Genomic DNA, 15751 nt, shown 5'->3' with positions numbered 1-15751 from the left:
CGGAGTGACGGGAGCGCGAGTTTCACAAACGAGCCCTTTTTTTATAAGGAAGGAGGCGCGTGCAGTACAAAGTACGGGAAAAGGAAAATAAACACTCGTTATTAAATATGAAGGGAATCGCTCCTATCACAGATGACATGACAGATGAGACAAAGACTAAATGATGTAATTCAGAATAATATTAAATCACGATTAACTAGTAAAGTCGATATCTTTGGAAGTGCTTAAGCAGCCTAAAATAACCAATACCACACTAAAATACTCCCAGAGGAGACCACTGCATTCAAAACATTCTGCAGTAAAGTTTAAAAAAAATAATGAGCAGGATTTACTCAAAATATCATAAATTCAAATACCCAGTTTATATTATTTGTCACAGCTATGACATATTTGGATTACTTTTTTATTAACCTTTATTTAACCAGATAAATAACCCATTGAGATCAGGATCTCTTTCACAAGGGTGACCTGGCCAAGAGGTCAGCAGCACATGTCAAAAGAACAGTTACAATTAAGTGACAGTACAGATTAACAACATAGTGTTTTCAATAAAAAGAAAGTGTGGGAGCTGTGACACAACAATAAAACAACAATTTTAACAAAGATTTTAAAAACACAGGCACTGTTCAATGGTCTCACGCTGTCTGTCCCTCAAGATAGAACGGAAAGCTCCAAGTGGAATAAGTTCAGGTAGTTTTAATTCACTCTGTAGAGTATTCCATGCCGAGGGGGCAGCAAAGCTGAAAGCTCTTTTTCCTAATTCAGTCCTTTCCCGAGGAACAGATAGTTCTTACTAATAGCCTACTGTATTATACTGATATGTTGCATTTTAAAGGTCTGGATGTTTCAATTTATTACATTTTTTACTATTTACATACTGTGGGGTTGTTTGATGTGAGATAATGATATTTTTAAAACATCTGAATTAACTACTTTGAATATTATATTAAATTTTTTTGCTCCTCTATATTTTGTATTGTTTTCTTTCTGCTTTAAAGAACCATAAGCTGTGATTTTAAGTCCTAAATATATAGTCATAAATATTCATCATCTCTTAAATTTGACTTGAATAAGACATTTGTCATAATTCATTTAATCAACGTGCACTGAGTAACAAAACATCCAACGAGGAATGACTTTATAGTGACTAACGGGCCTTTATTAGCACTTGTGTTTTCTTTTAAGGAAATGATTTGTTGAAAAAAGTGAAGGTAAGAATCTGCAACCGCCACCCAATGTTTCAAGCAACTTGATTTAAGGAGTTTTAGAGGTGCTGATGTACTGTCATGGAAATCTGAAATAAAGAAATTAATCGTTTTATTGCAAATGGCAGACAAGGAAAAGTGTCCTGTTCCTTGTTTGAAAGAGGAAACCCATACAGCCCGGCAGCAGGAAGTATTTTGTAGTTACCTTCCTGTTAATCTTGTTTTTATCTGTTTGCACCATCAACAGGTGTGTCAATGATACCTTTGTTAGGCCACCTCTTCTTAGCAATTGAAATGTTGCTTCAAGTCAGAAATATAACTGTGGTAGAAGAATATTAAAACCCTTCATTTTACTATAATTCTTTGTCTAAAACTATCAAATTTAAGAGGCTTTGCATTTGCACATTATTATATTAAAACTAAATGTTGAAAAAACGTATCTCTCAGAAATAACTGAGATATTTTCTTTGTGTGTTTAATGATAGCTGTGGGCTAAGGTATCAGTAATATGTATCAAGGACAGGTGGAGCTGTTGTTAGAGCGGCATGGTCACATTGTATTCATAATATCTCTGATTATAAAATGTTTTATGAGCCCTGATTTTGATGAAAAGCTGCGGTGCAATAACGTTCATTTGTAGGAATGGAGTTCCATCATTAGGTGACTTGCAATGCAATCAAATTTCAAATACTGTGAAAAATACAAAACTTTACATGAAAAGAGTAACATGTGAGGTGTTTCATTACCCAGAGTCTGCGCTGCATTTTAGTCATGTCTGATTGCATCATGTGAATTTGATTACTTGACTATCTCAACAACAGCACTGAGACACATGTTCCTGATTTATCTTCTGGTAGCTCCTTGAAGATGTCTCTTATTTTGCAATAATGTGGTAACAGTTTAATATGTGAAAACATTTAGTTTGATTATCTTCCTCAGCATGTGTGTCTGTATTCCAACTTGGTGCTTCAACCCTCAGGCTGTAACAGCATAATGACGCTGTCACTTACTCCATTATCAAAGCTGTGGGTCTGCGTTACTTACACATTAATAATTAACATATTGTGCAGTCGGCATTGGGACACAACAGCAAATATCAGACAGGAGTTGACACAGGGCACGTCTCAAAATATTTCTCATACATAAAATATGAGTGTCAAGGTGCATCACATTTTTCATGCTTAAAAAAAACTTCCTTTAACAAACTCTTTTCCCCCCCAGAGGCAGGAATAAACAAATGCCTCCGTCGGGGCAGTTAGGATACATTAACTATGTCACTCTTTCCTGTTTGACACAAACGTTTCTACAGTTCTTGTTTATTTTGCTGGAAAGGCAGGTTTGGTACATGAAGGTTGCAGGCTTATGTTTATTGGTGGTTTTGTGTTTCATATTCATGACCATGTTTGCTGCACTTAGGAGGCCTTCAGAAATAAACAACCAGCTGCCATACAGAAGCAGTTTAATGTGCATACATATCATGTAAACTCTCTTAGTGTAATTTCAGCATTTAGTAAAAAATCCATCAGTAATACTATTTCACATGCAAATATTATTCAAGTACACTGTTGTGCATACACTCTCAATATATGCACATTGTGACAGCTCCAGGGTCTCTGCCAGAGTTTTGCATTGTGTTTCAGGGTTTGCAGAGTGCCGGTTCGGTGGAGCTGGAGGCCATTAGGGAAATGTAGGCAGCTGGCCACTGTCTCCATCCACTAATCATAATTCATTTTTTCTCATTTCTTTTTAAATATATCTCACGGTATGTTTCTGAATATTCCAAAATCTTCTTGAGCAAAATGCATTTTTTATCAAAAATATTTTTCTTTTGACTATAAGTCAACAAGTTCTTGGCTGCTGAGCCAGAACAAAATGCATCCTCTTCTTTAAAAAAAAAAAAAAGTAATTTAAAACCTTTCAATAACTCGTCCAGCCTTTTCTTTTCTCTTTTCTGATTTATCATCAGCAACAGATAGCAGATCATTTAAAAAAAAAATAAAAATAGTTGAGGCCAAAATAACATAGTGCATGTTTATACTTTTTAAGAGTTAGAAGGAAAACATCATCTATTAAACTGAAACTGAAAGAAAATGATAAAATATGCGTAATGTTATTTTTTGTAGAACAGTTGTTGAACTAAAAGAATATCTGTATTGTAAATGGCTGGTCTGAATGATCGTGTTCAGTATGAGTGAGCTTATTGAAAAAAGGAGACTCATCATTACTTGCATATTGCACCATCCTTCGTCAATAAAGTTGACTCCTGTTCTAATGTCTCCTCATTAAGGCAGGCTGCTGTAGCTCCGTATTGACCTGGTTGTGAAATTGTACAGTATAACCTATTGACAAATAGTTCCTTGTTAGGAAATACCTTCACTTAGTCCAACAGCGTGTGAGCCAGTGACAGAAGAGGAGAGCTGTTTGACACGATAAAAACAGCGGAGCATTTAGCCACACACAAGCTGCAAAGGAGTGTGTTGATCTGTACTTCACCACTCAAGTATAGGCTGAAATAACTCAACACATTGTGGATGGATTGCTGTGAAACATTGTTTAAGTTTCCAAGAGTCTTGCTGACTTTGGTGATCCTCATGTGTATAACCTCCAGCAGGTCAACACATTAAGCTTTGACTGAGTTTCCACACCTTAAGGGGGTGCTAGAAAATATTGCTACAATGACTATTATGTCATTATGATACTGTATTGATTCTCAATAACAACGGGGAAACTCCCTCAGGGGAAACAGAGACAATTCTAAGAAGCTATATTGATTTAAAAAATGTTCACAAATGTTTTTTCTAATAAAAGTTTATGTTAAGTCCTTATGTTAAGTCCTTTGGGCACAATGATGTTGGATGTTACAATGACTATAATAAATTTAAAAATAAATTAAAATATCAATTATATTGTTTCATTGAAAAGTTGTTTTTTTACTTAATGTGCTTAATGCATATTTCGGTGTGTGTGTTTGTGCGGAATATTATCCCAGATTTAAAGAGGACAAATGATCCCCCTTCTCCACTTTTTCAAACAGTCCCCTGTGGTCTAAATGAAACATCTGTGCTGTGCTTTGGTCAAAATATAACATGAATGAAGCACCAGAGGAGGTTTGCGACCCTGCATAAACCAGCTCTCTCAGAACGCTCCGTTTTGGTGTGTGTGTCTCTTTAAATGCAATGAGCCCCCCCCCTGAGTTTTCTAGGCTGGGGATCGAGTCCATGGGTGGAGATATCAGGGGAGGGGAGGGGATTTTTTTTTTTACCAGAATCCAGCTTGTGACATCACACACTGAGAAAATTTGACATTTTTCTCTGTGTTGTAAGACTAATGCAGACTACAAACAAAGTGGTATTTTGTGGGTCAGACACTCAGGTTACCCAAATAAATGTTCAAAAACACTGTAAAAGTGGATTTTTCATAATATAGCCCCTTTTCAAATTGAGAAAAGGATATATCGCTAACATTTCACAATATCTTGAACGCTAACCCTTGTATCCTGACAGATGTCATATCGCCAGATTATTTCTGTTCCCTTAGGATGATTTTCAACTGAACTAATAACTCAGTGTAAGGCGACATCATCATGACAATATTTTAATAAGCATGTATTATTTCTTTATACTGGCAAGGTAAATGACGCTCCCTTTAGCTTCATCTATACTTTGTGGTTAGCGCACTCTGATATTAGCATTTAACTCAAAGCACCACTGTACCTAAGCTCGGCCTCTTCGACCCACTAAAGGCTTTATTCCTTCATTCTAAATGAATCAACATTTGTTCTTTGCAGTCAAACATGGACCGACCTTTATAGCTGTATACCCTAATCCAACTAAAGGTACGAAAGAAGCAAGACAAAAAATAAATAAATAAATAGTCCAATAAACAATGTTGACACACTGGTGCAGAGAGGAGATGGTTGTGCTCCAGTTTAAAGTCAGGAATGTGTTCAAATACATTCACCAAATACCACCATGATCATGTTTGTCTTCTGTCCCTTTGTGTATTTGTTTCCCTTTGTGGATACGTGTGAATGGTATGATTCAGTTTGTCCTCTTGTGAGTGTGTTTGTGTAGCCTGTCCTCTTTCAGGTCCTCATGTCATGTGTAGGGAGGACGTGTTTCTCCTGGTCCTTTAGTCTCTTTTTGGTTACAGCTGAAGTTTCTTGATGCCCTCCCATATCCATATCCTTTATACATTAATAATCTAAACTTAGTTTGGCATCTTGTGATTTCATGTTGGTCTATTTTTTATAAAGTTAGTCTTTACCTAAACGGAGGCTTGAGCCCCTGCACAAAAATAACGCTCTTAAACTGAGGCTTCTCCTCAACTCGTTACCATTTTTATTTGTCACTTAGAGACCTTCTGGTGCAGTTCAGAGTTTGATGGTCTGAAGTAATCTCGCCAGTATCTGGTAGACTCATAAATGGGGCTCAGCATGTTTTTGGCACCAATCTAGTACTGAAGTGGTAGGGTACAAAAAAACAAATACATTTCCATCTCAGAATTAAAGTATATCTACCTCCACATCTCAAACAGATGAAAAGTAGTCCATTAAAAATCACTGTTGCAATGGCCTTAAAAAAAGAAGACACAGTCAGCCTTTTGTTCTTGAAGTAAACTTTGAAGAAAACTGATGGTGGTCCCAGCAAATGAAATATAAATCAATTTCATTAAATATATTGTATTGGACCATAGCATGTTGTGAATATAGAGTGTCATTATGAACAGTGGGTTGGCAGCATTTGGTAATGGAGAACTTTTAGGTGGTGTCCATGTTTGAATATTGGTCCCTAAACACATCTGTTTATGTCCACTTTCATCTGCTGTATGTCTCTGTCACAAATCTGCCATGGATCCCTTCTGTGTGGCTGAGGTTTCTTTAATCTCTTCAAGTTTATAATTGTTTTTTTTTGGTGGGGGTGGGTGGGGGTGTTCGTTATCCCTATCTGAATTTAGGGTCGAAGAATAGAGCGTGTTTTTTGCTGTGGAGATGATGAACTGTCTTGAACCATGAGTCTTGATTTTGGGTTTCTTATGTGTGTGGCTGAGGCGTGACATTAGCATAATGTTGTGTCAAGTCTATGTTATAATTGTTGACTTAGTCTTCATAAATTGTGTTTGTTTATCTCTTGTGCGGCCTCCCTCCTTGTCACAATCCATACATTCAATTTTTAGACAAAGATAGATTAAAAGAAGTCTTCATTAATAGGAGACGTGAAAACAAGCTGTAACATAATAATGAAAAAAAATAGTTTTGACTTCCTTAATGAAACATAATGTGTTTTGTGTATGTCCAAATGTATTTGTAGTTCTTAAAAGAAGCCATTTGTATTCAACAGATACTGATTTTAAATCGCCCACTGAATCAGAGCAAATTAGTCCATAAATTACTTCTGAAAATTGTCAGCGAGCCAACAGCACCGAAAATGATTATAATAGATTTTGAGTGCTGTTTGTAACTTCCCTCACCACATGATGTCGCCATTTTGCTGCTGGGTCGCCCTTTGACGATCACATGTGCATGCATGTTGAAGGAGAGAGACAGAGAGAGAGACAGAGAGAGAGAGAGAGAGAGTCTGTGGGAAGGAACAACTTGGGAAGTTTTCTCATACACTGAGTAAGAAGAGGACAGAGTGCAGAGAGTGAGATTAAAGAGTGGTAAGTCATTTTCACTTTTCTAATTCAATCAAACAACATTTTTCAACCTAAAGGTGTTTCATTTCAGACTTCTCCACTTCTTCGCTTTTCTTTTCTGCTCTGTATTCCAGCCCCAGCACAGATGTCAGTGACCTTGTTTTAGAGATTTAACTTTGATAAATAGTGCGCTCCTGTGGGTTCAGTTTGTCTAATTAGAAAGGATAAACCGGATCCCGCTTCCATTTATCTTGTGTGGATTGGTTAATGAAGGTTGTTGCTCTTGGTTTACTTAAGGAGAGGATTACATTAATCTTTCTTGAACTGAAGTTGTTCCCCGCAAGTATGTTTTCCTTATAAAAAAAACACTCTTTACTACTGGTCAGCTTGTTTTCGTATTGTAAGTTGTTGCTGATACAATCAGTTGTGTTATCAGATTGTGGAGATGTGAAGGTGAGTGAGACAGGGGCTCTCTGATTGGCCGAGGAATGTTTCCCTGGACCTCGATGAAAGACAGAAATAAACTTGTGCAGAAGAACAACATTTGAGAATACCAACCATTCCTCAGGCTATTCCCTCCCATCAGTTTTCCTTTCCTTTTTTTCTGGTGGGGTTACAGGAACTGAAGGCCTCACTGACTCCTTACAGCCATGGCTGGCTGGCAGAGAGCAGAAGAATTCACAGCTATACAATGTGCCCTTATGTTAGCCTGGCAGAGCTTTTAAATGGACCCATAGGCTGCTCCATATTACATGTGGCAAATTAAAAATGAATCTCCACTTTAAAAAGCTGCTCAGCTCTATTAAACGGAAATCTAACCAAAAACAGTTAAAACACAAGATGTTCAGGGCCCTTCCTCATGTGTTTGTGGTGTATTTTCTTATTGTTGCATCAGCCAGGTTTGAATTTTCACAGCTGTCAAAAAACAACCGAATTTTGTTTTGATTCTTAACTGTCTGTCATGAATATATAAATGCTAGTAGACTGACAGATTCCATTTTATGTACACTGACTGAGCCCTCCACAGACCAGAATGAAATGCAGCTGCAAGACATTTGAATGAGAAGTAACTTCCAGACTTCTTCCCAGCCCCTCCCCCTAAGACACACTTTGATTTTTGATCCTTTTTAACTTTATTATTGGCAGTGAAGTCACAAGTAGCAATGAATGCTCACATGTACACAAAACTCCTGCAAAAATGCCTGAACCTTTCAGACTGGGGCGATGTTTGAACATAGGGGTTAGGGAGGGGGTGATTCAATTTATCTCATGCAACCAGTGAGTGACTGATGTAACTGAGCTACGTAATTGCTTCCTACTCACCTGCATGTTCTTCTCTGCTCTTGCGTTGATACTGTAAATACGTCCAATAACACTTAGCATTGATATAAAAGCAAAGAAAGGTTCATTCTAGTGTCTAACTTTGCTTTGCCTGCCATCTTGGATACCTTATAACATTACCACTGCAGCTTCTGACGTCAGTGTAGTGGGCTTAAACATTACTATTCTAGCCCACACCATGATTATTTTCTAAGGAAGGATCATGGCTTGGGTTGACATAACAAATCAATGATGCATTTTAGTGTCTACAAGAACACAGTGATGTACACAGCGAGAGAGAAACAGCTTTGTTGTGACGGTCACGGTCATCTGAACTTTCACTGCTTCATGCTGAATAACCATACCCATCTGTTCAAAATGTCCTGTTTTTCAGGACCTCCCCCCCTCGGGAGATTACCTGCTCCCTTTAAAAAAATAAAAATAACTCAAGTTAGGAAACTAATACAATGGATATTATAATCCATTTCATCCGACTGATCCTCCGAAAAAAACAGACCAATAAATTTGAAATATGTCCAAAAAAGAAATGTGAAACAAAAGAAAGCTCAGAGAATAATCAGTAAACAACCTGAATTTGTTCATTTGTCTGTAATCAACAGTTAGCAGCAGCTTTAACATGTGGTAACTAATGTAGAGGAACAGAGAAGCTTGAGGAAAAATATGTGCAATGACAATTCCTGAAGGATTCTTAATACAGATGTAACTATTCCTTGTGATACAATTTAACATTGACACAAATAAGGGTCAACTCTAACAAATGAGACAAAAAATATATTGCGTAACTCCTTTTTAAACAGCAGAGGGCGCTATATACTTTTAGCTTCTCTTGTTTGACGTCGCTAAAGATGAGAGGCGTACAGAAGTTAAGATCTTGAGGTTGAGAATGCGTCCTGTTTTAAATTGTAAAGCAAACGAGATAAAAACAGATTTTGCAGACACTGAAAGAGACTGATGAACGACACAACCAGCACAACCAACATGATGCAGCATTTAAAACAACGCTTTACGTTGAGAAGCTCGAGAGACCAGCTACATATTAATAACATGAACTGGGAAGCAGATAAGAAAAAAAGAAAAAATTCAAATGAGCGCATGAGCAAAGAGATTATTAGAATCACTGCTGTTTCAAGGATTTGGTCTGATGATTAACATGATAGAGCAAAAATACAGCACACATTGTGTCCGTAACATAGACTGTAAATATTCATGGACGAAGCCTGAGTGACGTCACCCATCTGTTACTGCAGGGGGCTCCAGAGGCTCATCAGCAGTGGTCACCATGCTGGAAATGCTGTCTCACTCTCAGCCTAACTTTCAGTCAAACTAACAACAGGCTGAGCTGAGGCAGGTTTTAAGCCTCTTGATGTCAATCAGGTCAGCTGCACACCTTATTGTAAATAACGCTTATCCTTTATAAAAAACAATACGGATGAGTTATCATAAAAGTTCACCCGCTGTAAAGTGTGTGCCAATCGAGACATGAGCTAACTTCGTCGCTGAAGAAACGGGCTTGTATGCATGGGTGTGTAGGTGACTTCTGGTGATTCTGCAGCCAGCCTCAAGAGGACACTCAATGAACTGCAGAATTTTGCACTTCCGCATTGCCTTTCACTTCCGAGATTGCCGCTTGGTCGGTAATTCAAAACAATTACAGCAGCATAAAAATGTGAAAATCATAAACTCAGTATGGTGATATATGTTTTGATTTGTTAGCTTAGTGTGTCGTTACATCCCTAGTTCTTCATCCAACAGTGTTGAATTAAACCGTATAAAACAAGTTACTGACACATTGTTTCCAGCTTATGCTCTATGTATAAACCGATGACTGCTGCTCATGAAATCTTCAGCTCTCTGTGGCTCAGTGTGTCAGTCAGAGCGCTCTGACACATATCAGGACGAGCACAGAGACAGAGAGGAGAGGGAGGCAGCTTCCTTCTCCCCATGTCCTCCCACATTTCATCAGCTCCAGCCGGGCTGAACTGATGGACTGATGGCTGCGGACAGTTGGCATCTGCCCACTGTTTACATTCAGCCGGCAAACTCTGGCCGAGACCAAAGCTGCTGCGGACACACACACACACACACACACACACACACACACACACACACTCACAGACACACAGTTTCCAATCTGAGCGACTGGCTCTGGACCGCACACGGTATCTCGCTGTTTTGATGGAGGCAGTGGAAATATGTTTGGGAGAGGAAGTGTCAAGTGTTTGCTTTAATCGCCACAGCTGGTGTTGTTTGTCCAGCGCTGGCTCTCTGACGTGCTTGAGGGCTTCTTGAGGTGTGGTGACTTTCTGGATAATTGCCCTGAACACTGGCTCCACTGAAGGTGGATGTAACAAGGCTGCATTGTGCTGCCGCCTGCAGGTGTGTGTGTGTGTGTGTGTGCAAGGCTGCTCTAAATTCACTCACCCTATTTCCCCTCACTTCTATGTTCCTTCACTTTTTTTTTTTTTTTTTTTGCCAGATTCCAGTCTGTCCTCTCTCACGTTGTTCCCCTCAGTGCATTTTTTTTATGCCTGCAGTTTTTTTGGCCCCATGTTCCTGAAGCCCACTTTTCTCCTGTCCTGCCAGAAGAGGAAAGCTCGTTTAAGAGGCTGGATGTATGTCAAGTTGAATATAAGTAAAATACAAGGTTGTTTCTTTTGTTTACTTCTCTGATGTTTACTCTTGTCTTGGTAGAAGGTTTTTTTCTGAGCATGGGAATAAAAAATAAAAACCATGCAGCTTGTTAGGGAAAATCGGGGTTGAGGGAACATATACAGAAGGGATGTCCAGTTCGATTTTGTTCAGCATGGACACACAGTGAGAGGTGGTGCACAAAAATACAAGGAGAAAGAAACAACAGAGTTATTCTATAGAATGATAAACATTTGAAGCAACACTGCAAACCATATTTACTTCACACCACAGCAGATTAGACCTACTACAAAGTGATAAGGCCAATATAAAATAACGATTGGAGCAACAGGCTCAGTATGAGATAAGATACAAGGAGATTAAACATGAATGTTTCTGCTGTCTGCAGCATGACACAGGAAACAACAATGAGATGTATGGTTGATCCTTTCTTCAACACAACCACTTTGAACAATTAAAAAAAAAAAAGATACTTGGTTCCCACAATTCACTGGAACAATGTGAACGTATTTTGGCATTTAAATGTCGAGACCCCGATTTCTAGACCATGACACTTTTTTCAGATGTAATCCATTTCTTTCGTTTCAGAAGTTAAACATTCATGTAATATTGTATTGAAATTTCATTTTAATAGCACAATAACTTTTAAGAGGGAGGATCTCGTCTCTCCGATGTCTACAGGGCGGCCCGATCGCTTGTTTACTTCAGTATGTAACTTTGGCAGCGGGCCGAGATCAGCTTGTGAGAAGCCAAACTAGTGCATACACAAGCCTTTAGTTATAAAAAGAAGCCAGTCAGCCTGTCTCAGTACTATCTGATACAACGGCTGAAGCTCAGAGGAGGGTGAGAAAAAGAGAGAGTGACCGAGCAAGAAGCAGAGTGTACATCAGATATTATTCATAACAGATTGCAACAAACTTTTCTTGTGTATCTTCAAGTTAGCATCACACTTTTGTAACCTTTCAAACCATCATAATAAATCTGCCTCTCTAATGCAGCCATATAGCCACAGCCCTTAGACATGGCTGAAGAGGATTGTAGAGTTGTATTTGTCGACATGGGTGTTAAGCTTCTCATGATGTCTGTGCCGGCTTCGTCACCCTCTGCTCGTAAACAAATGCACGTTGTCTGAGGGGGGGGGGGGGGGGGGGGGGGGGGGGGGGTCTATCATTCAGCACTGTGTGTCTTACGACAGTTGCACTCTGACACCTTTGGTGGGCGCCAAAGCGCACCAAACCGAATTCCTACTTATTGTTGCTTTAAAAAATTAATCTAAAACTATTAACTGACAAGTTTAGCCTATAACATACAATCTAGAAACAGGTGGAAGAGCTAGCTCAAACTTTTCAAAGGAGATAAAACTTACCATCAGCTTTTTAATCAAGCTAAGTTAAACTTTATATTGGTTGTTTCATCTCTAAAACATAAACTGTAGTATATTTAATTTGTGGTTATAAGGGGGATTTGATGTGGGAATGCCTTTATTAAAGGAAGAATATGTGATTTTTGATCCAGTAGATGTCACCCTTGAGCACCAGCATGAAACCAAAAACAACTTGCGCTGCATTGTTGTGTTAGCATGCTAATGCTAGCGATCTTTAGTTTGCTCGTATCTTCACACTGCATGTAAATTTACACGAAATGATCTAAAAACGCTTAAGTGACATTCAATTAAGCAGTGAGTACAGTATGTTATTCTTCTTTTCTCTTGTCCCTCAATTAAACAACTTTTATAAGCGAGGGGATGAGCCGGCCGTCTGGCTTGGCGATGTAAACAAAGTGCACATAGGACTCGGGTGTTACTCCCATTGTAGACAGTCATGACTCACAGAGTTATTTTCAGAGGATATATTCTTCCTTTAATGAAACGTCATGTATCATTTAATAATCTCGGTATAATTAACATTTGGCCACTTAATTCTTTTTAAACCCATTCCTCAATGTTAACCTGATGCAATGACTTTTCTCATCGGGTTATGAGGGGGAGAGGTTTTGTGTAATGCTGTCCTCTCCAATGAGAGAGGTTATAAAGGCAGAGTATGTTTGACATCCATTGTCACAGTGACAATAATTTGCACTTAAGTGCACATACTTGATGTCACACTGTGGTTGTTTTGTGTTGCTCTCTGTCCTGGATGCGAGGCTCCAGCACGGCCTCTTACATTGTGAAGGGTCTATTTCGTCCCCTCTGCTCCGTTCCTCCCCGTTGAGAGCTCTGCCGAGACGTTAGTGCCGAGCAAAAACCACAAACCATAACCACACTCTTTCACTGCTGCTGACTCCCAGTCTCACGCCCAGTTTAACACAGAAAAAATACAAGGCAGGGTTTTCTCTCTCTCTCTCCTCCTTGCTTTATGGCTCCACTCATCTTCACACCCGGTATCTCACTCTGTCCACCGTAATTTACTGCTTCTGGCTGACATTCCCAGTTATGTATTCTATTCAATCCTTTGTTTAGACTCCTTTGAAGAGGAGTGAAGAAGGAGGCGTAAAAATAGCAGCAAGTACTTAAATTCTTTATGTAGTCTGTATGTGGTTCTTTTTAGCCCTCTTGGTGGTGCAACTGCATACTAATCTTTACATAACATATCATTTTGCATTGCAGGGGGAATTCTTTAAACATGCAGGCAGTCCACAAAGTCCAAATACTTCCTGTACATTTCAGTTTGCATGCTTAAAATCACCTGCTTTTCTTCCCTTTCCTCAAGGCTTTATCTCTCCATGCTCCGCTTCTCGATATGATCACATTTTCATAAAGTTATGTCCGAGCAGTCTGCACTGAGTGAAACATCTCAAAGTAAGAGCTCCACTCTCATTTGCATTCATTTCTGGCAGCCGGTCGTGGCTGTTCTTTGCTGATCTTAATGGATTTAGTCTAACTTTATAGAGGTTGGCTCCCTGGGTGCGGATCATGCTATAGCCTCAGAGTGAAAATCAATTTTCATGACTTTAAAATGGAGAGTGTCTGTCTACTACATTTGAAGTACAATGCTTTCAGAAAGTTTCCAAGCCTCCCGTCGCCCTGAAGTGGGACACACTTTGAATACAAAGCAAATTGAGATTTGTTGTTGACAGCCGACACATAATGAAAAATGTAACACCGCTTTACTTTGTCTTGTTTTTCCCCATCTTGTTTTGAATTAAAACATTATCCCCGTTCAACAGAGTGGCAGAATTATAGCCTCAGCTCTTCTTAGATGTGTCTTTGTTTGTTTGTCCCATCTGGATTTTTGTTGTTAACTTTTCAAAATTTAAATGAACTCAACAGGGAGTCTGTGAATAGCAATTTTTGAGTCAGTGTGGAGACTTTGAATGGGATTCATTCAGGCCTGTTTTTTTTCCTTGGCACAGCCACCCAAACCCCGACACATCCTAACACTGAAGCTCCTCTATTTGGGAGTATAACTGGTTCTTGTGCACATTTTCTAAATGGAAAGCTGCAGATACTATCCGTTGTATCTTCTTCTCCCAACATGAAGTCAAATATCTATCCTCTTTTAATCTGAGGGAGCGTCTCAATATGCATAGACCTCTAATTCAAACCATTTTTGATTAGCCCAGGATCAAATATTTCTACCAAATGTTACAGACAGCGACTTTATCTGTTCAAGAGTTCATGCATCACGTCTATTATATTCAAGCGGTAAAGACTAACCCATCAAAGCTTACACAACATATATTTAAACTTCTAGTATGTCTTGTATATCGTTATATAATAACGAAATAATTAAATTTCTTATCATTTCTTTTTTCTTAAACCTCCTGAGAGAACCTTCCAGTTTGTCTAGATTTTGGCGCCCACCTGTGGACAAAGTAGAATATGACCTTGCTAAATTGTGTCCTGTACATTTTCAGGTAGTTTCTTTCTGAAGGAAAATGTCACCCTGCTTTCTCCTAACGGTGAAATACATCATTCATTGTCAATCTTTGCGGTGGTCTGTTTGGCAGCATGCTGTAAATCACTTCATCTGACACCTACCCCGCAGCAGCATTAATATAACAAAGGTATGATCAATCTTGTCTCTGATGGTCTATTCTACTTTAACAGAATTAATTCATAACCAGCTAAAAACTCCTCGCGGGAGCTTCAGGTTCCTTGACAGAAGTAGAACTGATTATTAGCTTTTTATTCCACATTCATGTTTACTGTTCTGCACCCACAACATCTACACAATTCTTGCACGTGTAAATAAAACTCATTCTGATTCTGAAGAGAATCAATATAGGACAGACAGTGTATTTACCTAGTGACTGTAAGCTGCAGATGATCAAAGGACTGAATTGCCTTGATAATCTAAGGTTATGAAAATAATTCCTGCTGCCTCCATACGGCCAAAAGACCGAGCAATCTCTTCATGCTGGCACTAATGTACTTTGTCTTTTAGTTTTGGTGATTAGTTTAATAATTCTTGCCTCAAGGTAAAGTAGAGACTAACATCTTATTGAAATAAGTGAAGGCTTTTTACTTGTGAAATTGTAAAACAAAGATGTCGTGGAGGCTAATTTAAGGACCGTAGGCATTAAGTTGATTTTTTTACCCGGGAGAAAAGCAGTGGACTGATATGATATTTGATGTTCACAGTCTCTGTATAATGCAGCTGGTGCTTCAAAGAAAACAAACGAGATTGCTTTTTTATGTTAATGCTAATTTGACAGCTTAGCCTGGTGCTTTTAGACTCTTTCATGTGCTGCTCAGCTGCAGCTTCATGGAGACTCTGCAGCCCCAGAAACAAAATGCTTGCTGTCGCTTTGAGAAGTTTTCGTCCGACATCAAAGTAGCTCTATACATCTGTTTGTGATCCGTCGCCTGACCTCGGTCGGCCCTTTTTCAGACACTTTGTCAAACTTTTCACTTAGAAAAGCTTGTATGGTTGTCGTTTTCTTTTTCCTAATGATGCCACCTGCTGTGTGCTTTTTAATAT

At 38.8% G+C, this 15751-nt stretch overlaps 1 protein-coding gene across 1 annotated transcript in view; it reads left to right on the top strand.

Annotated features, from left to right (window-relative positions):
* The first annotated feature begins 6754 nt into the window (after positions 1–6754).
* tspan4a (tetraspanin 4a) overlaps positions 6755–15751 on the top strand; it is a 150500-nt gene continuing 141503 nt past the window's right edge. Inside the window, exon 1 of the mRNA XM_061026180.1 lies at positions 6755–6863. The gene's annotated coding sequence lies outside the window, so the exon portion shown is untranslated. The remainder of the gene's footprint in view (positions 6864–15751) is intronic.

The sequence above is a fragment of the Labrus mixtus genome, chromosome 1, assembly GCF_963584025.1.
Source record: "Labrus mixtus chromosome 1, fLabMix1.1, whole genome shotgun sequence".
Taxonomy (NCBI): Eukaryota; Metazoa; Chordata; class Actinopteri; order Labriformes; family Labridae; genus Labrus; species Labrus mixtus.
The sequence above is the reverse complement of the archived record's forward strand: the minus strand, read 5'-3'. Positions and strand labels throughout refer to the sequence as shown.